The sequence below is a fragment of the Agelaius tricolor genome, unplaced genomic scaffold, assembly GCF_023055355.1.
Source record: "Agelaius tricolor isolate 1412-34295 unplaced genomic scaffold, bAgeTri1.0.p SCAF_8, whole genome shotgun sequence".
Classification (NCBI taxonomy): Eukaryota; Metazoa; Chordata; class Aves; order Passeriformes; family Icteridae; genus Agelaius; species Agelaius tricolor.
The window spans coordinates 13,008,379-13,036,028 of record NW_027269268.1 but is presented as its reverse complement, the minus strand read 5'-3'; the positions used below and the strand labels follow the sequence as shown (position 1 = coordinate 13,036,028).

The window sequence follows — 27,650 nt, the reverse complement described above, 5'->3', positions numbered from 1 at the left end:
CAACTACCACTGCCACAGCATCTGCAGCACCCAGCTGCTGAGCCAGGGCTGGCTTCTGGCCAGATGTGTTAGACTGTGGCAAAACAGAACTGTGCCCAGCTACAGCAGCTAAAGGCTTCCTCAAAAGGCCACATAATTTAGCAATCTCTGTGCTGACACATCAGATCAGAGCAATAGCTCAGTTTGTCCGTATTCCTGTCTCCAATAAAAGGTATTTGCTTTTTATTAATTTTTAAATGCATTGCTTTTTAATTTCATTGGGATGTCTCCTGTCTTTTATTATGTAAAAGGTTAAATGGAAGAATTCAATTTGCTTCTTCTTTTTATATGTATTATTTTATTTTCTGTTTTCTGTCTCCTCTTATTGAAGTCCTCTCTAACCATCCCCCAAATTTTAAGTTGCTTGTTCCTCATGGAGATGGTTCCATATTTTATCACCCACCTATTCATGCTGCACCTTTTTATCGGCTGAGGTGTCCTGATGTAAAAGCAGTGTTCCTGGAGGGATGTGACACTCACTGACAGTCACTTTCAGAAATCAGCTGTATCGCTTATTTGGAGTCAAATGTCTTATTCACTTTTTTCACTGCCAGAAGATTACTTTGATTTGTTCAAGATGAAAAGAAGGATACTTCTTGTACTCAGATTTATTTCAACATTCTGGAAACATACCAGGATTTCGTATTTGACAATGTGGACTTGCCAAAAATACTTTAACCTGCATGCTTTTATCAAGTTTAGCAAACCTTTTTCAGTTTAGCTCAATTCTTTCTGATTTAAACTAATTTAAATAATTACTTTTACTTTCCCTGAAGTCACTCTTTCCTGCAAAGGCTAACATACATAAAACCACTTTGAGAAGTAGCTTATTACTGCCTGCCTGGTGGCAGGAACAGGATGTCTCACAAATCTCCATTTCTCCTTTCCCTCAATTTGCCAAAGAATGACCTGCAAGAGGACAGATGATTGGGTACAGAGGGGAGGAGTACATGAAGAGAGCTGCAATTACCCTCAAAAAATTATTTTAATCATTTCACACTATTTTTTCAGGGCTTTTATAACTGAGAAAAATTACACTAATGACTGCATAAAAATAATAATAATACTTTTATACCATGAAGTGTTCTCAGCAATTAAGTTACACTAGAGTCTCTTGATACAGTATCTTATCAGTACATAATTTCATATTTCAGAAGTTCCTTTCAGCACAGTTTGGATCTCAGCCTCCAAGCTATTCTCCCAAGCAATAAATGGACAAAGACATAGATTTATTAACCCCATTCCCAGCCCAAAAGCATATCTGATGGATTTGGAAAGTATCTTGTACATTCAAGATAGGCATCTGCCAAAATAAATCCTACTGTAATGCTTGTTGAAGGTATTTTTCTCCCCTCTTTACTCATTACCAATTTCCATATTCCAAAAGTTGAAATAACTTTTCTTTCTGAGAAGAACTTGTTCCTGTGTTTACAACTACATTGCTCTGTAAGTTTATCTGCAAAGCAGGTCACCCTGAGGAACTGCAGTGGCACACTCATCTTAGGTACCCAGCTCTCCAGGGAAGTTACCTCCATTATATATAGCCACTGTTCATAACTTTCCTATCATTACAGGTACACAAAGACCACAGAAGCCAACCAAACCCATGGAAAGTAAATGCATTTTGTGGCTTCAATGTCATCAAGAGCCCAGCAGCAGACTTGGCAGCAACATAATTCTTAGCGTTAGTTACAGATTTATCACAAGCACATGATAAGAAAAAAATCACCCCAAAAAAACCAAAACAAAGAAAAGATACTCAAAGTCAATCAAATTTCACTCCCATTGCTACTAAATTCTGTGTGTTACAACACAAGACAAGTCAAACCTCAGAGCAGTCCCCAATGTGATGTGGATACAACATGACTGAGGCTGGTATGATGAGCTTGAAGGCAAGTAGGAGCTTGCATAGTCCACTGACAAACAGAATTTTCAAATAGTAATTTCACTATCACTTCTGCAATATCATCAAAAATAAATCTAAATCTGAAGACACTAGACTTCTACAAAATCCCTCCTTTTGGAGGAGCATATTGTTTCCTTGCTCGTTTTTTGTTTTTTTGTTTTTTTGGGGTTTTTTAGCTAAAATGCATATTAAGACATTTAAAAAACCCTTTGGCTTTGCCACTTTAAATAAGTAGACAGCTTCTTTAGCCCTTCCTATTCCTTCACCTGTCCTCAGTTACAGAGCACAGCTGCTTGAAGGCTTAAGATTTTTTTTGTGAAGTAAAAGTTCATGATAATCTCATTAAATCCTTTCTAACACTTTCCAGTTCATACAGGATTTCCTTCACCAGGGCGAGTGGAACAAGGATTGGCTGCTTAAGCAATCTCTGTGCAAAAAAAAAAAAAAAGAGTCACCCAAACCCCTCCTCACAGAGGAGGGTGCAGGGGAACCAAAGCTCAGCCCCAACCCAGGGGTTGGAACAAATCCAGAGATGCAGCAGCTCTTTGCTGTTTCTCTCTGCAGCTCAGAAACCACATTTGAAGTGTAATCCCTGATTTCTTTTGCATGTAAAACAAACCATGTGCTAAGCAAGCTCCTCTACCTGTAAATGATTCTGTTTAAATGTCCAAAGTTCCTCTCTCTGCTAGCCTGGGAAGTACTCACTGCAAAGGAGTTGTGTTCTCAGGGAGAGGCTTCCTGACAAGGCTGGCTGCTCAGACATCGGTGCCATTCCCAAGAACAGGAGACAAACCTCCCCAGGGTGAATGGACAGTGTGGAAAAAAAAATACAGACAAAAAGAGGCCTGACTGTTGTATAGATATGCCTTTTATCAGATCATACAAGCCATGCTGTGGGTGTTCTGACAGCATTTCCAAGGAGAGGGACCTCCCCAGAGCAGCCTTGGGTGCTAAGCACATGTGACTGAGGCACTGGGAGCAAGAAAACCTGGGACATCCTAAACAGCTCTAAGAGGAGATGAGAACAATTTTTAGGCTGCTTTCGAGAAACCTCTGTAGCATCAACTACTTATAACAAAATGGTCAGTTTTCATTTCACTGCATCAATAGCAGTTTAATAGGATTTTTCCCTATTTACATGCACTTAAATGGCAAATGCACATTTCCTGCTCCAGCTGCCAAAAATACCTTTTCAACCTGCCTGACTAAAACCACCCAAAACATGCAAAGCAAAATGTGTAAGACAGTTTAAGTTCTGTAGAAAAGGCTGGCCAGCTCAGGTATCTGGGTAACAAATATTTTTATAGGCCTTTCAGTGGCTCAAATCCAGGACAGCTCTGCAGTGATTTATTTCCCCAACAGCTTCTAGGGTGGCCTATGTAAAATTAGCTGGTAATCACAAACCAGGCCCCCAGTGGGCACGTTCCACACCCAAAGCAGCAGTGACTGGTGCTCCCTTGCTGAGGGTCACAGGAGAAAGAGCAAGGGCTGAGGAGGGAATGCTGGATATCTCATGCTGTCAGGAAGAATGAAGCTGAGCATCAGAGCATTATGCTAGAACTTTTCAGGATCAAAGCACGGTTCATCTTTTCTAAGCCATAAATGTGTTACTTTTTATGATTGCACTGCTAGTACTCTGAATAAGCATTAAGTACAGTTTTTAAGAGTCATAGAGAATTTGTCATGCTAAAACCTACTCCCTTAAGAGCACACTGCTGTTTGCAGTCTGAGTTGTTACAGCAGTTCAGAGGTTTTTAACTGAAAATTGTCCCTATATCTCAGTGCAGAAGGGAACAACTACTAACAGCACAACCTGTGCTTTGACCATTGAGGAAACTTCTGATGCCTGAGACTTCACTGATTAGGACTTTCTACATAATCACAGCACCTTATTTATGATAGAACTGGTTGCAAATCCCCATGCACTGGAAGTCTGCAAGTCTTGCCACCACCTTCTCTGCTGCAGGGCCCCATCTGGGCACGGCCCTGGCCTGCAGGCTCCAGCTCCATCCATAGAACAAATATCCAAACACATTGCAAATTCTTTTTTCCTGCCTCCAATGCAACTCCAGACACCTCAGCCAAAGCATCCAGCCCAGACAGAGGCTAAAGCATTGTGCTGATAATTTTTGTTTGACTGAGATGATTCAGCAGCACCCACATGGTCACCTCATGTGGTGAAGCAACTCTGGTGTCATCACTGTCTCTCAATGACCTTAAACCATCACCAAGCTGTGGGAATTCTCATACTCTGATGAAAGATGGAAATCAATGGGAGACTCCCAAATCTTACATGACAGCAGCTGCTTTTCTTCAACTATTTCCCACTATCTTTAAGAGAAGTAATTCAGACAGATGTTACAGTTTTATGCTCTCAATTTCTATTATATTCACTTAGAATAAGTTCCTCATATCTAGGTTCATTTTGATCATGTTTTTCATTCATTTTGGCTGATCTATTTTTGATATATTCTCTGGATGCACCTCCTTAAAATGTGTCATTTAGTTCCCTGGCTGTAGATTATATGTTAATCCCAGAACTTGCAAATATTCAGATGGAAAATAAAAACTAGACACTAGAAGTCTCATGCTTATTTAAAACATGTAGCTGGACAGTATCAATATGACACAAGGATAGTAGATGAAAATTAACCTGCAATTCTGTAATATCATCAAATAAATCGACCTGCTAATGAAAGGAAGCACATTTCCATAAGAATTCGAGTGGTATCCAAGTAACAATTCCATGAAGATACATTTTCAATTAAAGAATTACAATAGACTACACTTATTTTTTCTCTCTAATGTTAGGTTGTAATTCATTACTGTACAGGCAGCTGAATATTAACATACAGCTTCTGTTCTTTGTCTTGGTAGTAACTGGGAAATGTTTTCAAGGTCAAATACTTTTATTAAAAAAGATACCTACAGACCAAATTTTAGAAATTATCTCTTTTCTATTATCTGGTTGCTTCTTTTTACTTATTTTAGCAAGTTAGAGAAATATTAACAAAATCTATGAGAAACTCTGCCAAACTGATGAATGAAGAGGAGTGTACCCATTCATAACAAAAGCATGTCTGTTTATTGCTATTCTGTACCCAAAAAAGGCTCATGTTCTAGAAGGCCACAAGATATGAAAAACAAACTCATAAGAAAGTAGAGCCATTTAGTGAGTCAGTATTGGCAGGGGGCAGACAATTTATTAACTGTCCATTTATGGTGACAAGCTCCTAAGTGCAAGAGCATGAAAATTAAATTCAACAAGATCTTTAATTGTCTTATGTGGTCACTTCATATTATATTCTCTCACAACGTATCACGCACTAACGTTCCTAAATGGTACCACAAAATGTTCATATTTAATCAAATTGCAAACAAAATGCATGAAATTCTAAAGATTATTTTCCATATGCCACTACATATCTGTCAATAAGTACATTCCTGAGTTTTGGTCAGATGGCACTGATGCCTGAGAGGACAGGAACAGTACACTGTATTGTTAAATCCCCCACTAAGGCTTAACTTCAGTAATTCAGCTTTCAGTACAAATTTTAAAATTCAGTAGTAACTGAATTTAAAACTCAAAAAAACCCACCTCTACCCTTAGAATATGTGAAAAATGTTTTTCCTTGAGCTTGACAGGAAAATGAAAATAAGGGAGGGATGGAGGAGAGAATCAAGATACTGTTCCCATTACACAGTATCTGTGGAGGGATTATTTCAAGTTAGAAAGCTACCAAGAAATGGAAAAAAAAAATTCTTACATGTTGAACAGTAGTTCCTGCTTCCCATGAAAGCCATCTGTTCTGTGTATGTACATGGTTTGAAAGACATTCCCAGGATTGTGTCAAGCCAAAGGAATCCCCACTAGAGTTACAGAAATATAAACTCCCTTCACAGTGGCAGGAGAGCGCTGAAATGCAGCTCTGAGGACGTGTACAGCTCCACCCGCCTCAGGACCATAACAGTCCTGCTGGCATTCCAGGCATTATGTGGGATTTTCCCATCTGATATTGGGTTATGAGAACTGCAGCTTTAGCAGGGATAACATTGCAGTACTTTGAATGAGAAATTCTTCAGATGAGTCTAAGGCGAGAGCTCCGCTCTTCTCTATTGCGAAATGGCATCATCACCCTTTCTCCCATTTGCAGCTGACATGAAAAATGCCTGGAAAATATTTCTGAAATAGGATTAATTCCATAAGACAGTTTTTGCCATTACTAATTTTAATGGGAGTGGGACATGGCACAGTTAGAACAATATACTTGCTCCACATTCATTTCCAAACTCTGGAAACGGGCATTGAAAACAGAAGTCCAACAATTAATACTTGTATAAGAAGGACAATCCTTCCTGTGGGCCTGGCATTTTTGCAATCCCTTGTCTACTACTCAACTGAGTTCAAATTGCAATTATTTTTCCTAGGGAGCAATTAAATACTGCTACCAATGTTAAGCATAAACACAACTCTAACTACAAGCAACGCTCAGATGACTTGCTCAGGTTCAAGGGTTCACTGCACATGAATATCCATAAATACCACTGACAGCCTTAGCAGTATAATGAACTTTGCAGCAACTCATGCAGGCAGGCTACACAATACCAGAACATAATGCTCCAACCCTAAAGCAAGAAAGAAACCTGCAGAAGCAATTCTGAGCTACTCTTACAGCTGAAACAGCATGTTCAAGCACTATTTAAGAAATAGTCCAATCTTGTTTGTGAAATGTTCATGTGTTTATTGTTTTTTAAATCATTGGGTGGAATCAAAGAGTAGAACTGAAGGAAACATGAACTTTATGTAAAGATGGTCAGTTCCACTGATTTATCATGCCAATTAGCAATGTTTTCTTACCTCCATTAACTTAAACATGCAACATTACAAGTTAAACACCCTGGGCTTTTTAAGGCATCACATAATATTTTAACTTTAAAGTGCTTACATTTTTTTCTCGCAAACATTGGCTACAGTATCACACAGCCTCCTATAAGCAGATATTTCTGGCACCTCTTTAAATGCATGCCCTGCTCCCAGCTCAAAAATCAGATCTGTGTTAAAGAAACACTCTGTTTGAAATCTAGAGAATACATTTAAATCATTGGCTTTGTTTAACTTCACTGTCTTCTGAGTTGCCAAGATGCTGCTCCTCTACTTCTATGGAGCTGCAGCACAAATAACAGAGGAAGCTGCTGTACAGATCTGCATACTTGGTAAATGCTGCTAGCAAAAGCAAGCACATTGAAAATACAGTATATTTTCAACCAGCTCCAGGTTTTAGGAATGCTAAGGGTTGATTAAAATTACTTTTAAAAAGACTTATGAACTGGGAAGATGTATGGGGCTTAAGTCAATGATGGTTTTCCATGTACAAACATTAACAACTATGTCCCTTCCTATCTTCTTGAGCTTGACCTGGTAAGGAACTTTTTCAAGATGCATTTTGCTACTTTTCAAGTCACACAGAAAGCTATCATGTCCATTTCTCTCTTCTGAAATGTTATCACTCCTTACCAAACTCGTTACAAAACTAGAGTGAGCAGCCTGAGACCTCCTCCATCTATTTCACAGACAAGTCAGCTGGGCTTAGTTTAAACAGACTTCAACAGCAGCTTAAAGCAAGATATCTGAGCTTACACCAAAGCAGATGAGGAGCACTCAGCAGTCTTCCCACCTCTCTTCTGGCAGTAATCATCAGCAGATAAGCAGTAATGGATTAAGAGCAGCACATCTGTTCCAGCAGCAAGCATCTGTCTGTATTCTACTTTATCAATCTACGGAGCTGCAGTTCCTCACTGTAAGGGAGCTCAGTGTTATTATCTATGATGTCTATCAGGCAAACTAACAATTTTCAGTGCTGCAAGCCCCAAATACAAGCTAGGATGCCAATAGTAACAATTTTATTACTAATTTTCTTTCTTATATTTAACATTAGATGAGCAGCCTGCTAAAGTTAACAGACCCTTTTGATCTTGACTCAGTTTACATATTGATTGGTGATCATACACCAAACCTCCAGAAGCATTTGCTATGGTCTGACCAGCTTTATTAACATCTACTCACACATAAATACCATGGCATGTAAGTAAAAAATTTCTTATTTCCTGTGTAATCCTGTCATGGGGAATGTCTCTCATGTTTGTCAGATTGATCATGATGAAAGACAGCTTTTTTCAATGTCAGCTTTTCTTTTTTTCCTCTGTTCAGGAGGTGCTTCTGCACAGATCCAGAAAGCTGCTTCAGCCACCAACCAACCTGAACCAGAGATGCTAATACTTTTTTTGGCCACAACAGGCCTCACCTTCATGCAAAACCACCCAAAAGTCATGTTATTTTTGCAACTGACTCCTCTCTGCCATGATGGGGAGAAATTCTGTCTTTAGCGAGAGGATGGATGCACACCTCTCTGAGAGCCCACCAGAAGAGAATGTACAGGGAAGGAAGGGATCACAGTTCAGTAGCACATCTGGCCTACCCATGAGCACACCGACTTTTAGGAGAGAGAAAATTGGGGTCTAGATAACAAACTGAGTGACTCAGCCCCTGCTGATCACTAATTTTAAGTGAAGAACGAGTTTGTAATTCCAGAAAAAACAAATCAATACTGTGGCTGTGCCGTCTGCATTTTCTGTCTCCAATGACTGCTGCTTCAGTGCTTCAAGTTTCTAGGGGTGGTTTTGGCAGTCCTTTTAACATATCACCTTACAACTGATCCTGGTCTCCTTAAAACCTCTGCAAGAGGTTTTCCCCAGATAGATGGAGCAGTTACCACGAGCCTCTTCAGTGGCTGCAGTAACATCAACAGTTTAGTCCCATCTTTTCTTTCTTGTTCTCCAGAGCTACCCAGCCATACTCACAAATACCTTTGTAGAGGAGGATCTGAGTGAGGTATTTATCATTGATGTAGGGTTAAAAAGCCCTCTAACCCTGCTAGGAGACAGGCTATTGTAGAGAAGGTGGTGCTACCTGCTTCCTTCACACCTCTGTGTTTGGAGAAGTTTATATTATAAGGCTGAAAATGATAAAATGACATGTAGCTGTTTGAATATCCCAAGTCCTTCTCCAGTAACTAAAAGGCTGTGAAACCAGTGATAGTATTTTGCTTCAGGGCTAATATGTGACAATTATTAAAATGATAGACTGACATGGTGCTTTATGCATGGATGCAATGAATTTATTTGCACAGGATGCAAATACTGTCTCAAAACTAGGGGCAAGCAGAGAGCTATCTCAAAGGAACAGAAAGAGCTGGCTAGGGAAGTGGATTCCCTCTGTGAAAGATGAGCCATCCACTGGCCAAATGTGGTCACTCTCAGTGGCCAGTCTTTGTGACCTCAAATCCCAGCCAAATATCACACAGAGGACAATCCTACTATAACACAAATATATACAATAAGCTCACTAATGTATACAATAAGCTCCCAGAAGTAACTAATCCTGCTTTTAAATAACTAACAAAATGAATGAATAGATAAATATTCAACTTGTTAAAGTCAGGCACAATGAATAAGTGTCGTTTCTCAAAACTGTTACCAAATCAAGACATTATTTCCATGTTTCCTTAGAGGCAATTGTTTACCTTTTAAAAAGCATTTAAAAATTTTAAAAATTATTTTAAAAGTTTTAAAAAGTATTTAAAAATAGGAGTCCAAGTATTAAAGCATAGTCACCATAATGTTTAAACATTTTACTGCAACAAAGGATATTTAATTTTCCAGGGTACAGGTGCTGACAGCCTATAGCAAAAAAAAAAAAAAAAAAAAAAAAAAAAAAAAGAGTATACTAAACAACTCCCTGGACAAAATACACTGAGAATTTGGATTCAAAACCTTGGCAGTTTCAGATACTCATTATTCCATGAGCCAAACAACTCCAAAATGTGTAGTTCTTGTTCAAAAGCTCCTATCTTGCATAATTGAGCATCATGATTCATTAACTTGGTAGTCTTGATTGTAATTCTTGATAAATGGACCCATAAAGGCCTTGACAACTCTGAGGTATTTTGGTATTTTTTCTCCAAAAACATTACTGAAGCAGGTAATGATAAATTTAAGGAAGCCACCTAACAATACCTTAAACAGTTTAAATCTCCAGTAAGACTTTAGGACAGTCAGACCTTAAAAAAGGTCTTGAACCTTATAAAAGATGACAAATAAATAAAAGTCAATAGCTCGCAGTATTAGAGATTCAACTCAATATCCTCATAGATATTCAAAAAGGCATGAGCTTTCACATCTAGGTCCTATCAAGAATCAACTCCAAGCAAAAATCAACATGAAATACTGGTCTTGACTGAAAATATAAGTCACGGAGGTTGGCACTGGACACCATGTATAAAGGAATGTTAACATTCAAATGGTCAAAGAAATCTTGCAAGAAAGAGTTGAGTTTCTACAGTAGAAGTCTCTGCAACAGTTGCCCAAATGGATTCATCCTGGTAACACTTGAGAACATTGTTTCTTGTCAACAGTACAGTATCTACAGTGCCACTGTATTTGCCAGCTCCAAATAATCGTTTTTTTGGCTGTGGAGTGGAAAAGAAATCATCTAAATTCATAATGTACAATGTGATTTGACACATTTACTGGCTACCTAACGTCCATCTGTTGGGCCTGTATCTATGACAAATAACTTGGTCAGTAAATGTAGAAGTTAAATGGAAAAGTTATCAGTTTTTATTTTGTAAAGTGATTTATGGAATTTTTAATGCAGCTTCTTCATTCCCTATACTACTGTATGACTTTTTCCTGCTGCTCAATCTTTTTTACCCTACTACTTACTTGTTCAACTACTGATCTCCTATATGATATCCAGCTGACACATTTTTTTCCTCTGAACTGCTGAATTTACGAGACAGGAAAAAACAGAATTTCTTTCATATCCATGTTCTAGATGGCGAGAGGAAAAATTGTTTCCTAAAAAAGTTTTGGATGATTCACAGCATCCCTTTGTACATTATGAGCCTCAATTTAAAAGTTGTTATTCACAATCCACATATGAGACACAAGTAATTCAATTAAATGGGACCATTTGACAGCATTAGCTGCTTGCTTTCACATCAGCAAAGCTGGAGTCTCTGCAGCAAACACCTGTAAAACAAAGCAATGGACTTAGCATTTCAAGGCATCTGAGCAAGGACAGAATCATGTTTCAGATGCGGAATTCCACCTTCTCAGAAGGCATTTCATCCTCTCTGGCATGAGTGATTTTTATTCAGTTTCTAGCATGCATGCAATCCTTTCCAAGATTCCAAAACAGTCTTTACAATTGAATTGCTATTCTGCTATTGCTGATGCTCAGCAGAGGGAGAAGGATCACTTTGGGAGACACTCAGGTTTTGCCACACTAAAACTTGGACAGAAATTCCTATATAAGATGATTCACATTCAGAGTTGGATTTTCACAGACTAAATGCTGCATTTTAGGAGTTTCTGCCTCTAGTCTACAGAGTAATATGGAGCAAATGTGTTCATAATTTCCTGTGGCAATCTAGCAGTAACTAGGTCTGGAACTAAAAGGATCTGAACTAAACCATGAAACCTGAGACTCAAGAGGACTAGAGATACTGCCAGAGCCACATCAGTTATTATCTTTTGTGTATATTACAGACATCCCTCCAAAACCCAGTACCATAGCTTGAATTGTGAGTCTGTTAATTAACACCCCATATCCATAATAGTCACAATCAGGAGAAATTTGTACAGAAACCATGGAATTACCTGGGAATCCTTCACCTAAAGCCAGGCAGACAGAAATCCAATTAACTCCCCAAATAAGAGAACTCTTCACACGTCTCAGGAGTTGTTTCAGCTCTCCCATTGTTTTCATTTGGACTCACAAACAAACAGAGCTCAGCAAAACCTTGAAGCTATCGCTATTCCAGGAAATGTGCTAATAAGCCAGAAGAGTAGGGGGGCCCAGACACAACTTTGAAGTTACCCCTTTACACAACAGCATCTTAATTACCAAGAAAAGGAAAGGCACTGGAGTCATACTTGCAATAGACACCATCTGAAAGGGTTAGATGCTGCTGAGCTGATCCTTAGTTGTTATGTTCAATGACAAGTTAGAGGAAAGATTCCTTTGGACCTCCTGAACTTCTCAGGATTTCAGCTTTTTGGTTTTTTTCCCTGCTACTGTACATGGAGATATTTTTCTGCTTTAAACATCTTCAGCCTTGTACCTTAAAGATACAATTTATAAGAGAAAATTCTAAGAATGTCTGTGATGCAGGCAAACCCTTGGATGCATTTCCAGTTTCTGAAAAGTTTGGGGATTGCTTTTCACTGTGCTGCAGAAGTCCTTCCTAGTATGATGCTCATCCAATGCCAGGAAAGACACCTGCAATTTCCTCTCCCTTGCCATGTAGGCATTGCAGAGCACCCATATGGCAAATAGCAGCAAGACAGCTTATGATTGCGTTCATTTTATGTTTTCAGTCTGTTTTAATAATAAAAGCCATAGCTTTAGATAATGTCTTAAAAACACATATGATTTGAACAAAAGAGTTTCTTGTTTTCTTTTTTTTCCCCTGCCGGTCTGAGTTTTAAAACTTCTCCCTAATTCGATGAGGATTAGAAAATTTATTTTGCTTTACTGCATTAAAACAGTTTCCTGTGACCATTTGAGTGTGGACAGTAGGAATATTTGACAAAGAGCAAGGACTATGGGGCTAATTATGAGGTTACAAATGCTGGCAGCTCTGGGCATCCATTCAGAGCACTGCAGGGGAATGCTGACAAGTTTGCCATCTTATCCTTCAATTTCCCACTGAAAATGCTAGTTCACTGACATCTATTTAAAAAAAAAATCTTTCAAATGGAACTTTTAACACATTCTTCACTGCAATTTCAGGACCTTATCTCCTGCATGTGAGCTGACTTCTCGGGTGTGAGGATCCCAAACAGATGACTTGAGTGTTGTAAGACATTAACTATTCACACTGAATCAACTGCAGGAACAAAGGAAGGACCTCAGGGACACTTGGAATGGGTAGGAAAGGATGAAACACATCCTACATTGCTGGCATCTCATGGTTCCCAAGTTCTCTGGATGTACAACAGGGATACTCACACCTATCTATGGCACTATAAACACACCACAGGAAAATGAGTTGGATGTGTGGCTTCAGCACACAATGCAAGTAACCACATCAATAGAGCAGGGAAAAAAATATCTGCAACAGGAGAGTCCTGGGGATCTGTGGAATTGCTGAGAATTAGTAATAGATCACTGAAAAAGTGATCTTTTGTGCCACCCTTTTCAAATAAACATAAAGGAGCCATGAGTGCCACTATCAGTTCCTGAGTGACCTCATCTGAACACAGAAGGAATAATAATGTAATTAAACTACTATAAAACATTTTTTTTCCTTTTAGATTCTAGGGAATCGTGTGCGTTCATATTACTGCAAAAGTTTGACAGACTCCTTCAGCAACGTATCAATAGTTAAATTTTGGCCAAAATTGGGATTCTGATTTCTGCTAGGTTCTAGCTTGCCTCCTGTGTATGCACAAGAGAAAAAAGAAAAAAATTATAAAAAGGGAAGTATATAATTTTCCCCTTGAACAGCAGCCAGCAGAAGTGAGCTGTCAGGCCACTGGACAAGATGAGCACTTGATGTGAAATGTCCTCCAGGGCACAAGAAGCCTTTGTCATCTCTCCTTCACCTTTGTATCCCTTTAAAATGTTTGTAAAACAAATCCTGTGTTTTGTTCCGGCTCCTGTGACTTTCTGTCCTGTGCTCTGGAATGTGAAGAGAAGCTAGACAAAACACCAGGGAGGCACTTGGAGAAGGAGGGGACCCTCAAAGCCATGCAGCCTCCTCAAGGACGAGGCTTGCAATCCACTTCTGTATTTGCAGTTGGCATGAAAAACTTCAATAATCATAATAAAACATACATTGAAACTGTCTGTGTTGAAGCAGAAATTTAAACTTCCAGCTCTTCATTCTGAAAGCTGTCCTCAGTCAGAGAGTGTTAAAAACTTGACCCTTGCTCATATTGCCTGAACTGACTTAAGATAAACAATGCTTTTGGCACTGGATTTTGTTTGCTTGCTTGAAATTTTTGTCAGGGCCATGGAGATAAGCAATGAATTGATAAAGCATTTCAGTAATGTGTTTCAATGGTGAAATATTTTGGTTTTAACTTAAAGTAGGAAAAAGTTTTGAAATGTCTTCACAGATATGTTCTTTGTTTTAAAGGGGACAAAAAAAAAAAAAAAAAGTACATTTCAAGATAAATGGCTTCTGTCCCGGGGAGTGTTAATGAGGTAAGACATTTCCAAAGAGCCTCAGAGTGACAATAGCACACGGACTGTGGTGGTTCCACAAGTGCAGAAGTGCCCCCAGCAGTGAACGCCCACTGAAGTGAAGCAAAGCACAGTCAGGAGGGAGGGAGGCAGAGAGGGGGAGAAAGAGGGAGGGAGGGAGAGGGAAAGGAAGAGAAGGGAAAAAAACCCCAAACTGTTGCAAGTTCATGCACCCCTATTACAAATTCATTTTAATTAAACAAAGAGATTATACAGACATTGCTGACAGGGATTATCAAAATAGAATGGCGCCACCTGCCCCTTGCAGCCCAATTAATTAGCAGAGAATCTGAGGTGCCAATTATCACAAAGGAATAAGAAAGGATCAGTAAACACAGCTCATGATGAACTTGAAAATTAACTCTTTCAGGTCACAGCTGAAGTCCCACAGCCTCATACAGCCCTGATGCTGCTACAGCCCTCCAAAAACCCCACATTGAAAAAACACAACAGGCTTCTCCAGATCCCTCTTTCCCATGGTTTTGTGAAGTATGACCACTCCTGCTCTTCAGGAAGTTCCCAGGGCACTTTTAAAATTTATGTCACTAAATTTACATAGCAGGAAAAGTCATTTAAGATTGAATAGATTCCTCAAAACAAAAGACAGACTTCTTACTGTGTTTTGAGGTACGTCAGGAAAACATAGATCACTTCCCATGCCATACCAGAGAAGTTTTAAGACAACAGGTCCAGAACAATGAGAATTCCAGTTACTGATAGATAACAGATAAAAATTTTAATTTTCTAGGAAGTAGGTATTGCTCATAGGAGCTTGACTCCTTTTCTCCCTCCCCACATAAGAATCCTCTTTCAAGCTCTTGGGTAGGATACCTCCAGAAGTAAAGGAATGCAAGAAGGAAGGCTCAGCAGCAGGAGCTATCTGCAATCTATTTTCCTGGGGAATCCAGAGTCTACCAGAGTAACCCAGAAATGAAACTTCAGGCTTTGGATCTATTCAATGTGAGCCATTACCAAAGGCACTACTGTGTCCAGTCTGCCTCAGCACTTGCACAGCTGGCTGGTGGTGGCCCTGGAGAGGGAAGAGTTACTGCCATTTGCCCTTCCCTGTATAAACCCCATATCACTTCTAGAAGAACTTCCTCCTCCTTCTAGAAGGTTCAAAACTGTACCTGCCCACAGTTATGGACTTGAAGCTGTGTCATAAAGAGGAATCAGTAAGTACCCCATGTGTGGGAGGCCTCAGGATTTTTTCCAGTTGTTGAAGGAAACACACTGAGGAATGACACCTTCAACTTCCCCTCCTCAGAAGAGTGATTTGCTGCCTTTTGGGGCAGGCAGTGCTATCATGTCTTATGCAATCTTGTAATCACAGCTTAACCTTACTTCATGGTTTCCTGGAGGCCATAAAAACAAATGAACAATGAGATGCAAAGCTATGGAAGCAAGAAGAGGTAACAGCTTCATTTTTAATTCTTTTTTTTTTCCTGCAAAATAGAAATTCTTTTAGGGAATGTTTGCCTTTCCACTATGCTTATGCTCATTTTAAAGTTACATTGACAGCTACTCTAAGTATTATACAGAGTGATAAATTTAGCTTGTAGAGCTAAGCAACTCAATACAAAAAGGGTGGATGAATCCTCAGTTATCTCAGTGTAAATTTTGTGGTTTTCTGTTGTCTTTGCTGGATTTGAATGTCACATCTGCAATTAAACCCCACTTGTGTCTTTGTGCAATTTCTTCTCTATTGTATTTGAAACAGAAAAAAAAGGTGGTTTACATGACAAACCATGTCATTAATTACCAGTTAGACAAAAACTGTATTGACTCAAATGGGGAAAAAATGAATCTCAGAAGTTTAGGTTTTACTGTCAACATTGTTCAATACTCCTGTAAATAAATATGAGAAGGGGGTGCTACAAGTGTGGAGTGAAGCACCTGTAGTGCAACTGGATTTAAATTAATCATGCTACTGATGTTGCATGATATATAATTGCACTCCCATATCTATCTTGAGGACTGCAAAACAAAGTCCGAATACTTCAACAATGCAAACTGTGAAATACAACAAGTTTAATAAGCAAATTTGCTTGCAATGCCAAGCTCCTCTTCTTTTCTAAAGTGCCTGCTGGATCGTTACTCAATGGCTTTATTGTTTTGGGATCAGAAAGCGAGGACTTCAGCTCTACAATGCACAGTTTGTCACCCTTTGGATAAAGGAGCTGTGAACCAGAGCAGCGGGACATACTTGCATTTAACGCAGTGTGCTCTGAAGAGTGGAGCACATGCTGGCAGGACTTGAAAGCCCTGAAACGCCAGCCAGCTCCTCCAGTTAAATTGGTGAGACCTCCACATACCTGTGGGGTGTGAAAAGGCCCTGGTGCTCATCATTCTGCATTAGGATTGAGTTCATCTTATCAAATGGGCCTTTGAGCATATTGTGGAGTAATTTACCAACCGAAAAAATCATAACGATTTTCCACTTCATTTACCTCAACAGTAGCTACGTAATGTCAATAGTTTTAAACATTTAATTAGACACACCACGTGTTTTATGCTCTACTAATTACACAAAATTGTGCTCAATAATTTTCTTCCCATTGAAACAAACCTTAAGCAGCTGTTAAAACACTAATTAGGTGAATGCCTCCACGCTGTGCGTTTGGCTTGGTTCCAAGCACATTCCTCCCAGTGGTGAGCAGGGTTTTTCCAGTGTCCATGATGCAACCCTGAACACATGTCAATCTCTGCTGCACCACAGAACTGAGAGTGAACTCCAAACATTTATTTTGGCGCTCATCTTAGAAAACTAACATTATATATATAAAATGCAACAGTTCAGAAAGCTGTTCAATTATACTGGGCTCTTAGTTTTCTGTGCTTCCATTTTTATCTCCTAAGAGCAGCTAAATTTGACACAGAGCTTGTCATTTGCAATCTCCTACGAAATCTGCACTTTTTACTACATTGGAGCTGCTTTACAGACGTGATCTCACAATACAGTCAAATAAAAATGGATTGCTGAGCCTGGTACAAATGATGCCTTTAGTACTTAGATACTTTAGGGTTATTTTGTTCCTAAAATGTTTTAAAAAGTTATGTGAGCCACAGTTATCCATGCTTACAGTGGCAAGGGCTGGGAAAATATTTTTTGTTTTTCAGTTTTACACAAGAAGATAATTCAGAGAGGTTTTATTTATTTTAAATATCCTTGAGAAAGGGCATTCAAGTCTTACCATTGACAAGTTTGGTGATCCTAATGGTATCCAGAATTGAGTCAGTACCTCTGAATGTCTCAAATGGCTTCACTGAAAGCTTTAACCCTGGCTGTAACTCCAGTAAAATCAGGTTCTCTTAATTAGTGACTAAGCTGTACAGCTGCAGGCCTAATCCTGGCATTCCTACAAGGACAGAGGCCTGGCAGAGGGGACCAGATTGCCAATCACAGGAACTGTCACAGTTCCTACCTCAGCAGTCCCCCAAACCTGCCCATGCCTCTCTGAGCTGGGATTTTGCTCTTGACCACATCCGGATGATTCTAGACTCAGGATTTGTTCCTGAAGAATTCCTATAAGAAGAAATTGCCCATAATGGCCGTCCTCAGAAACCCACATGTATACCTTTCTCTAAATCTTTTTTTTTTTAATTGGACCATAGTGAGTGTACATAAATCAAAAATTAAAAATAAAATAGGGGGCTTTTTTGCCTTTGACAAATTTTTAAGTGTTATCACCTGAGTATGCTTGCTGCTTGTACAGCCAAGAAAGTGTGCTCGTTCTATTACAAATTAATGGATTGTTCATGTTCCTAGTTAATCTCTGTTCTTCACAAATTATCTTAACGATACTTCTTTTTTAATCATTTCCAGTGATTGGTGATCTAGCTGACAATGGGTCTTCTAAAATACATTGCACCTGTGGACTTCTTTCTTTTATGGGAAATTAGGATGGTCATGTCCTGACTTCCTTTTCTAGTGCCATTAGGAGCTGCATCAGGTGTACTGTTGAGTGTTTTTTATTTTTTAACTTGCATGTTCTGAAGTCAGGAACATCACAAAAAAAAGACACAATTCTAATCCACATACCACATCACTGAAAACTGTAAGAACAGATCTGCTTAAAAGACAAACCCAAAACATAAAGGATGTTAAACTTCCATAGTTCACATTGACCTCATGTACTTGTACAAATGGAAGACATATTTTCTTTAAAAAAAAAAGAAGAAAAAAGAATAAGAATTTGACATATTTAGTGTCTGTATATAAAATCAGACTTTTTTTTTCTGTCTTCTTATATTTTATTGAAAAAATCCTGCCAGTGCAACCAGACCACACACAACCAAGAGGCATTTCGTGATTAGAAAGAGCATTTTTCTGTTTTCGGGAAGTTCCCAGTTTAGCCTGTTTCTTAATCCTTTTTCAGGTAGTAACATACCTGTACACAGTGGGTAAAGGGAGTGTTGCCTTATATATCAGAAGTTCTCTTATCATTATAGTGCAAGGATTTCATCTCCTCAGAGATTCATACCTCCTTCATGTTTCTCACAGGCAGCTCCTCGAAGCACTGACTCTTCTTGGTCCTCACAGTAGTCATCTGATAACTCCAAGTCCAGATCCCACCAATCCACTCTTTTGTACCACTAGTTCTTATTTGCTACAGGTATTGCCTTTATCATCCAGCCTGCTCCTAATCCTTAGTAATAGGGTCCAGCTGCAACTCATTGGGGGATAAGATTACATTCTGCATTACCTTCATTTACCCATACTGTGTCCCCCTGCAGGGAGGCATAGCTGAGACAACATTAATATGAGCTAAATAATATGAGCTAACAATCCTTTCACATAACAAAGAGAGTGTAAATCTTCATCAATTAATTATAACTAAGATATAAGGTAGGAAAAAATGGAAGCTATATTAAATTTATCTGTGGATATAATTTAAAATTCTCTTCCCACACAAGACCCATAACACTTTTCCTAGTAACTAGGGTGTCATTGAGTCTCACCATTAAATTCATGAGTCCTAATGCAGAATTCCCTTCCTGAACTATTCCTTTTACAAATCAAAATTGGAAACTAGTGCTTGTTTTCCCACCTTGCAGGATAAAACATTCTCTAATTCCAACAGGCTGATCTAGGAAAATGTCATCTAAACAAGCTGATTGGTGTCTAAGCATCATTACTGCAGGAAAAACAAATAAACAAACAAATCATAGACCTTTTTGTGCTGTTAGAGGTGAAAACATAAGTCCTTTTCAAAAATAAGTTGGGGGGGGTCTCAAACCTGTGAAAGGCAGGAATTAATCTAAGATGTATTCCGACAAATGTTCAAATGGGATGAGCATGGGCACTTGCCATGTATTTGGTATTTTAATTTAGTACATGATAGCCACTGTGTTTTCTTCTGCTTTTGTGTGGACTTTTTCAATGTACAAGGACATTCTGTAAGGACAAGGATACTCTTATTTTTACATGCATAAAAAATTGTGAAGATTCACTCACTTAAGTCTTCTTCCGGAATATGATAGTGGAAATTACACTAGTGTGGAAGAATTACACTGCACACATGTTGCTCTCTTCTGTAGCCAGTTATTAAGTTTGGAAAAGACTTCTAAGATCATTGGGTCCAGCCATTAACCCTGGATTGCCAAGGCCACCACTGAACTATGTTGCTAAACAACACATCGACACATTTTTGAACACTTTTCAGGGATGTATATTCCACCATTTCTCTGGGCAGCCTGTTCCAGTGCTTGACCACCCAGTCAAGCCTGTTCCAGTGCCTGATCACTGAAGACATTTTTCTTCATGTCTATCCAATCTATACCTCTCCTGGCACAGCTTGAAGCCGTATCCTCTTGTCCTATCACTTGTTACCTGGGAGAAGAGCCGGACCCCCACCTGGCTACAGCCTCCTTTCAGGCAGTTGTAGACAGTGATAAAGTCTCCCTTGAGCCTCCTCTTCTCCAAACCAATGACCCCCAGCTCCCTCATCTGCTCCACATCAGACTTGTGCCTCAGACCCTTCCCCAGCTCTGCTGCCCTTCTCTGGACTCACTCCAGCACCTCAATGTCCTTCTTGTCATGAGGGGCCCAAAACCGGACACATGATTTGAGGTGCAGCCTCAGCAGTGGCAAGTCCTTTCTCAAGCTGATGGACTGTTCAGTCATAGCAAAACCCCAGTGCATCTTTCCAACACTCCCATCTCACACCATTTGAAGATGGGATTAGGATCAGATGATTTCCCAAGGTTCCTTCCAACCTGAATATTCTACGATGCCTGCAGAACACTGGCAGTCACATCAGGTGGCCATAACCTCAGTACCTTTCACACACAGCTCATTTCCTATTTATTCCTTTTTCCTGCAGGAGTCAGTTGGACTCACCTGCCTCAGCCTGAGTATCTGAATTATTTCCTTTTTACTCATAACGTGCAGCAGAGTACAGGGTGCTACACGGTAATTTTCCCTTTCCAGCTTCCATATTTATTTCATCGAAACTTCCTTTATCAACCACATTCATGTTCTTAGAAATGTGTTCGTTTCAATAAAAATGACTTACTGTTTTATGGAAGTTGAAGGCCAATGACCCAAATCCTATAAATCATTAAAAATACTTTCTGCCATAGAATCCTAAGTTACTTTTTTCTCAGTAGCAGAGAAAGTATTTTACTATAAAAAGTTACATTTTTGCCCACACTAAAAATTCTGCATTAAAAATACACTAAATGAGGGACAGATGTTTAAAACAGCAGACCTACAATGAAGTATTAAATATTGCTGGCACAGTGCGCCCTTTGGTACAGTTTAGTCTCTTTTTGCAATAGGCATGTTTTCACAGCTGTAAAAGCACCAAAAATTACTGTCTTTGCTCCAATATTAATATAGCAATCTATTAAAAAATACACCAGACTGCTGAACAGATTAAACTATTGTTCATACATTCTATCATTAAAATAATTTGCTTTAAAAATTAATATTAATGTCAAATGTTTTGAAATTGGTTAAGAGGAATAGTATCACTTTGAAGAATATATGGATTATGAATATATGAATTATATACAAAACCAAACAATTCTACCGTTTTCAAAATAAAAATGCAAGCCTCCAAGAAATCAAAGAAATCAAACCTGCTACTTGATGTTTTGCTCAATGACAAGCTGTCTGGCCCACAGCAGCACAGAGGAGGTGAACGATCTTGTGCGAAATCACTCCAAACCTGCGCTGAAGATGCAGTGTAGGATTAAAGCCCTTTTCAACAGGTACTGGTGGTGCCTTAGAGCTATGGGAGAAAGTGAGACAGGTCATGGAAGAGCAGATTCTGTAGTCTAGGGAGTTTTTGTGTTAAAACATGATAAACATAAACAAGATGGGCAAAGAGATAACATATAGAAAGAATGATAATATTAAAATCTTTAGACCTAGTAACTGTGAGGATGAACTTGGTAAACCCATAAACCACTTGGTAAACCCATAAACCTAGTAACTGTGAGGATGAACTTGGTAAACCCATAAACCACAGTAGGACATGTTCACCACCATACAGAGGTTCTGCTACATTAAAGATTTAATTTCTATATCCCAGGCTGGTGGCTCAGAGCTTCAAAATCAAACATCACAAGTTCACGCTCCTTGCGGAATGTTGTCTCAGTCTGTGCTTCATTTACTTGAGCACTAAACAATCTGTGATCATCATAGTCCTGATGAAGTGATGTCTACCTAAGTTTGCAACCTGTCTGGAATAAGAATAGTTCTGAGATGTCCATAGCTCAATTTGTTTTAGTCAGTACTACTTCAAATATCAATTAGGAACATTAGTCCTTGTGACATGAAACTTTTACTACTCGAAGCAAGGAGATGAAATGTTACAAAAATCTGCATATAAGGTTAAATGAAAGTTGGAAGACTTAGCTTAGATCCTTGAGGGAACCAAGAAAAAAATAATTCTATTGAATGTGCACGCATCTAATAATCTTTGTCCAAACTCCTAACAAAGAAGTGATGGGGTGCTGAGGAGACAGAAAGCTTGATTAAAAGCTCAAAACCCCAGAAACACTCTTTTAAAAGCTAGGGAAAAAACCTAGACGAAAGGGCAGAACAAGGCAGGATGAGGATACAGCATGTTGGCCAACCAGCAGGATGCTAGCACAGGCAGTAATAGAAACAAAACCACACAAGGCTTTGGGAGCACAGCTCCTGCTCAATAAACAAATTCCTTGGAATGGAGATGTTTTCTTGGAAGGAATTTTTATGGCACAAACATTTCTACTCTCTTCTGGAAGCCCTGGAAAACCAAACCCAAACCTCCCCTGCACTGCACACACACACACACACACACACACACACACACACATAAAACCTGAAGATGTCGACAGCCCAAGTGAAACTGGATTGTCATGCTCTAGAAAGCCCCTTTTTATCTGTCTTGAGTAGGTCTTTGCTAAGGAGGTTCTACCCATCTGTGAAGCTCATAGCCCATCTCATGACTGATTCCTGCCCTGAAGGATTGCCCACATCTCTGGAAGCCTTGTTGCCGTGATGGGCACGTCCCACCCAGAGCCCCACCAGACTTCCCCAAGGATGGGGTTGCAGCCATGCACACCTGGGGATGCAGAGGTGTGAAATGGCAGCACTGCCACAGTGACCATCACAGCCCAGCACATAATGAAACAAAGAGAGCCCTCACCCCTCTGGTTAGACAAAAAAACCCAGGGACTATAAAGTGTAAGGAGGGAAGGGAGAGGGGGGAGTAAAAACAATCTCTGAGCAGGAAAACAAGATAAATTCATTGAATAAATTATTTACTGGAATTATTCACTTAGCTTCAATTACAATCTATCCATTCTATCCACCATCTACATCAAATTATAATAAATTATTCTATTATAACTTGGCTTCATGCCTGCTGATTTGCAATAGCTTATTTTTTCAGAAAATAATGGTCTGATGCTATTCAACCTTCCACAGGATTTAGATGTGTACACCTAGACATACCCAAGACAGTTTCTTTTTGAGAATCTCAGTCTTTCTGTAAATTAAAGAGAGGAGAGCGAGCATATTATATTTAAATTGCCAGTGAGTATTTTAACAACATAAAAAAGACCCAAGATATCAAAACAATATTCAAATAAAAATATCCTGTTGCTTTCTTGAAGAGTTTCACATATGTCCTGTACTGGACACTCAATGCAGTTCTGAGAATATACAAGCACTCTCCATCCTTCTGCCATCAGGTCTCTTTACAGAGCAGATGCTTTAGGATTCTTCTGAATCTAAAATATCTTGTTCTGCTTTATCAGACCACCTTTAAAATTCATAAAGAGTTGTACTTGAAAATTAATTACAACATAATGCAGAAAAAGGGAAAAAAACCCATGAAGGTTGCTTTTTTATGTAGTACATAAAAATAAGATTCGTTTCCACAGCTGCAGAGAATAATTCTTTTTTAGGAATCCAAACCTGCACTGAGTTAAAATGAGCACAGGTCAAACTAAATAGTTACACTGAAAGAACAGCAGGCAAAATGTGCAAATAAGTCAAGGGTTTGCAAACATGAGACTACTGTTCACCTTCCTTTTCTCATTCCCATACTCCTATTGTCTCTGTGCCTATAAGCTGATCAGCCAGACACTGGAGTTTTAATTCTATATACACTGTAATTTTTACAACATCCTTGATTTCAACACGGCATGTATCATATTGTGGATGAAAGCAGAAATAAATAAGGAAAAAGGAGAACAAAAAACCTGACTTTTTCACATATTTCCAGTAGTTTATGAAACAACACTACGAAGCAAGAGATAATCAAGGCCTTATGTATCTCTCTTACCAGGGGCAGCTGCTGGAGCAGCAGGATGAGGCCAAACTTTACCCATGTGAGCAATCTGAAGGCAAAGTTAAACCAGGTGGGTGAAAGCGCGGGTGTGCTCTGAATGGGATAGAGTGGTTCTGTCCCTGGCAAAAAATGAAGGACAATGTAGAAGACAGCAGCACAGAAGAATTCCACCACAAATTCAAGAACCTGAAAGCACCTTGGGTGTAGTCACAAATTCATATCCACAAATACAAGAACCTGAAAGCCCCTTGGATGTAGCCACCTCAGGTTCCACCTTTTCAAATATGCATCTCAGAAAAAAACGCCAGACATCACACCAGTAAGGTGAAAGCAACACTTACTGTCTCTATCACTCTTACAGGAAAAGAGTGGGGGTTTTATTTTCCTAGTATCAATTTGTTCTACTATGCTAGAAGTGCTTTTGTAATCCTCAAAACACACTAGCACTACTTCCATGTAGTTTCATTGCTGTGTCTACTACCATTAAAGGGTAAGCATATACTTCAAGACAATAATTCACTTAGCTAGTTGCCAGAGCCAGCATTATGTGAATAAGCTTGATAGATCTCTGTTCCTAACTATCAGAAAACAATTTATGGAATCTAATAAATTAAAAATGAATTGTCTCCAGCAACCATATATTTCACAATAAATGTACGCTCTTTGATCTCAACTGACTGTGCTATGTTCTAATTAATTTTTATACAGAAGTTTGCTATTGCCCCTTAAATGGATTTTATACACAAGACTAATCAGCTAGCATTTTCAGCTGTGCCTTTGTCTTTTCACCTTCCAACCAAGTTAAAAATTCACAGAATTCTAGAATTTATGGCATAGCTTTCTACATACAAGCCTTTTCAGTTTAAGGAAGGACAGACCCATATTTCTTCTCTGCTTTCTTGACCCCAACAGGCACATAATAGAAAGAAATACATGGCAACAGCTTAAGGACCTGCCTCTAGATAGCATGACTGTGGACATGAACCCCCTTTCTAGCTCTCAGCTGCTTTCTTACCCAGCAAAAGTACTGGAGTTAGTCACTGTGTGTCCCCTCCATGATTTTCTGAGATAGGTACTCTGAGAGCTGTTTGGAATGGCAGGGCACCTGGCATGGAGCAGGGGTTTGGCCCTGTTTCTGCTGGGGTGCTGTAACTGCACATTCCTGAGTGGATTTTCCTGTGTCAATGACAAAGAACCTGGAAAAGACATCCATGACTGCAATACAAAATCCCCAATTTGGACTGGATGGCCTATGCCCAGATTATTTAATGCGTATGATGTGTAGGTTCTGGCATCAGGGAAAGAAAATACCAGTGAGGCTGGGGCAGAAGGCATTAGCCTGGGGGGTAAAGGAGAAATGAGCTTAGCCACTGATGACATTTGCCTCCTGCTTTGCCACAGGAGGTAGATTCTGTTCACCTGCAGGACTAAAATGCAATAAAAAATTCTAAATAGTTGGAAACAAAAAGACCCTTACTCCCTTGTCCAAATCCTCCTCTGTCTTCATGAATTCATGCAGAAAGGTCTAAGGCTCTTTACATGTTTTTGCATAGTGCCATCCTTGATTACAAGTAAAAAGCTGTGCCTTTAATGGTCTACCTGCCATGAATATCAGAAGGGCAGTATGATGCAAACACTCAAACTATGAAAGATCCTCTAATATCTTTTATATCCATATATAGACGTATATAAACATATATATATATATGCTTTGAAAATGAAAATAAAAGCTTAAGGAAATGAAAAAAGCATCCCATAAAGCCCCAGTGAGAAAGAGAATAGCAAATCAGCCTCAGCATCAGGTATCACTGCACAACAAAAAATTCTTGTGGCATACCATGTGGTCTAGAGACACCAGTAAATTTGACATAATATCCACTTAACAAAAGGCCAGAAAACTGTCTCTTTAGAGTGGCTTAAGTATGTGAGGATCCTGCCTTGGGATACAGCCAGATGACCCTGGGAGACCTCTTTTCAGCATTTTTCTATGACTCTGTAAAAATACTTATGGGGATTTTAAAAACTGGTATTTTAAAAACATTCTTTGCTCTGTGGAGAAACTCTGTCAAGAGACATTCTTACACTTTGATACTGTCTTCCTATAGACTGATATTACAACAAGTAAGAAAGAATATGCAGAAATTAAATTATACTTTTAGACCATGGGGTGGTAATTTTATTTTTTTTTTCATATGCAGACCATACAAAACCGTTTATGTTAAATGTTCAAAAATTAAAATAAATTCCATAATACAGACAGGAAGTCAGTGCAATGAGAACCAAATGGGAGTAATGGGACCCAGGTGGTTGGAATGGGTACAAAAACCCACATAGATGGCCATGTACGGCACAAATTGGAGCCTGGAGATGATTATTCCAAAAGAAAGAATGGCTGTAAACTGTTAATTGTATCAACGCAAACATCTTGGTGACTTACCACTGAGGAACAAGTGATGAGGGAGAAGTGTAGAATTTACAGCTTTCATTGTAGCTAATACAAACTAATAGTGTAGATACTGAAACAATACCATATAAAGGAATATATCAGTATAGAGCAGCATGTGCAGGGAATTTTAACTCTTGATTAGGATGAGACCTGAGCATAACAGAAGTGGCAAGATGGAATTTACTTTCAATTTGAGTCAAGAAACAGCCACACAAAGCTTCCAAAGCCACAGGACAGAACTGTCAGCTTAGGACAATTAAGGATAATAGGCAGAATAGGAGGAAGCCTGTTATACAGTATGAAAGCTGGTAGAGCATATGCATTTAAGATTTAGTAGTATAGTTTGGGCCACTGAAATACCTTCATTTACTTATCCACCTCTCTGCTTATTCCAAGACAGAAGACAAACATCCTATGCAAAAAAAAAAAAAAAAAAAAAAAAAGATGTACAAAACTCATCTGACTCACAAAACTCTCCTGGATGAAAAATAACACATTTAATAGGTTTTTCATTAAGAGAAAGAATATCTGCAATATGGCACAAAATGGTAATAACTGGCCTAGGTGAAAGAGGCCAGAAGCATTTCTGGCACTGGGTATGTAAGGTTAATACCTTGAAAGATTGTAGAGAGATTTTGTCAGCCCTGCTGACAGCAGAAGGTTCAGTGATAGGGAATTGAGAGCCCACGTCAGCAACTTTGTAGATTTGCATTTTATAAAAGTGTCCAGCAAAAGCTGTGACTGAAGGACAGTTCACTGCTTTTAGTGCTCTTCTTTTACTGCAGAAAGACAGAGAAAATGCACGCCATTTTATAAAGCAGTATGGCTTGCTTGGCCCCTCAGGGATTCTGTGATAGCTGAAGTCTTCTTGTTAGCACTTTTTTTAGAAGGGGGAGCAATTTTTTTGCAAAGGAGGGAAAGAGAGAGGGAAGAGGTTGCTGCTGTATATCACAGTCCAGCTTGAAACCTTTGGAACACTTTGAATGTTTGAATTGTATGTTGTACACCGACAAAATATCCATTTGTTAACAACACACACTGTTCTTAGGTAGCTACCCTACCAAAGAACACTGAACCAGAAAGTTCAACTTATAAAGTCCCACATAAAGCGAATTTTTTAACTTATCCAGATCTATCTTGTCAAAAGAAACCAAT

The 27,650-nt window shown here is 39.0% G+C and overlaps 1 protein-coding gene across 1 annotated transcript in view; it reads right to left on the bottom strand.

Moving 5' to 3' along the window:
* Positions 1-27,650, bottom strand: part of BMPR1B (bone morphogenetic protein receptor type 1B) — a 233,986-nt gene that overhangs the window by 80,768 nt on the left and 125,568 nt on the right. Inside the window, exon 4 of the mRNA XM_071431661.1 lies at positions 21,345-21,496. The gene's annotated coding sequence lies outside the window, so the exon portion shown is untranslated. The remainder of the gene's footprint in view (positions 1-21,344; positions 21,497-27,650) is intronic.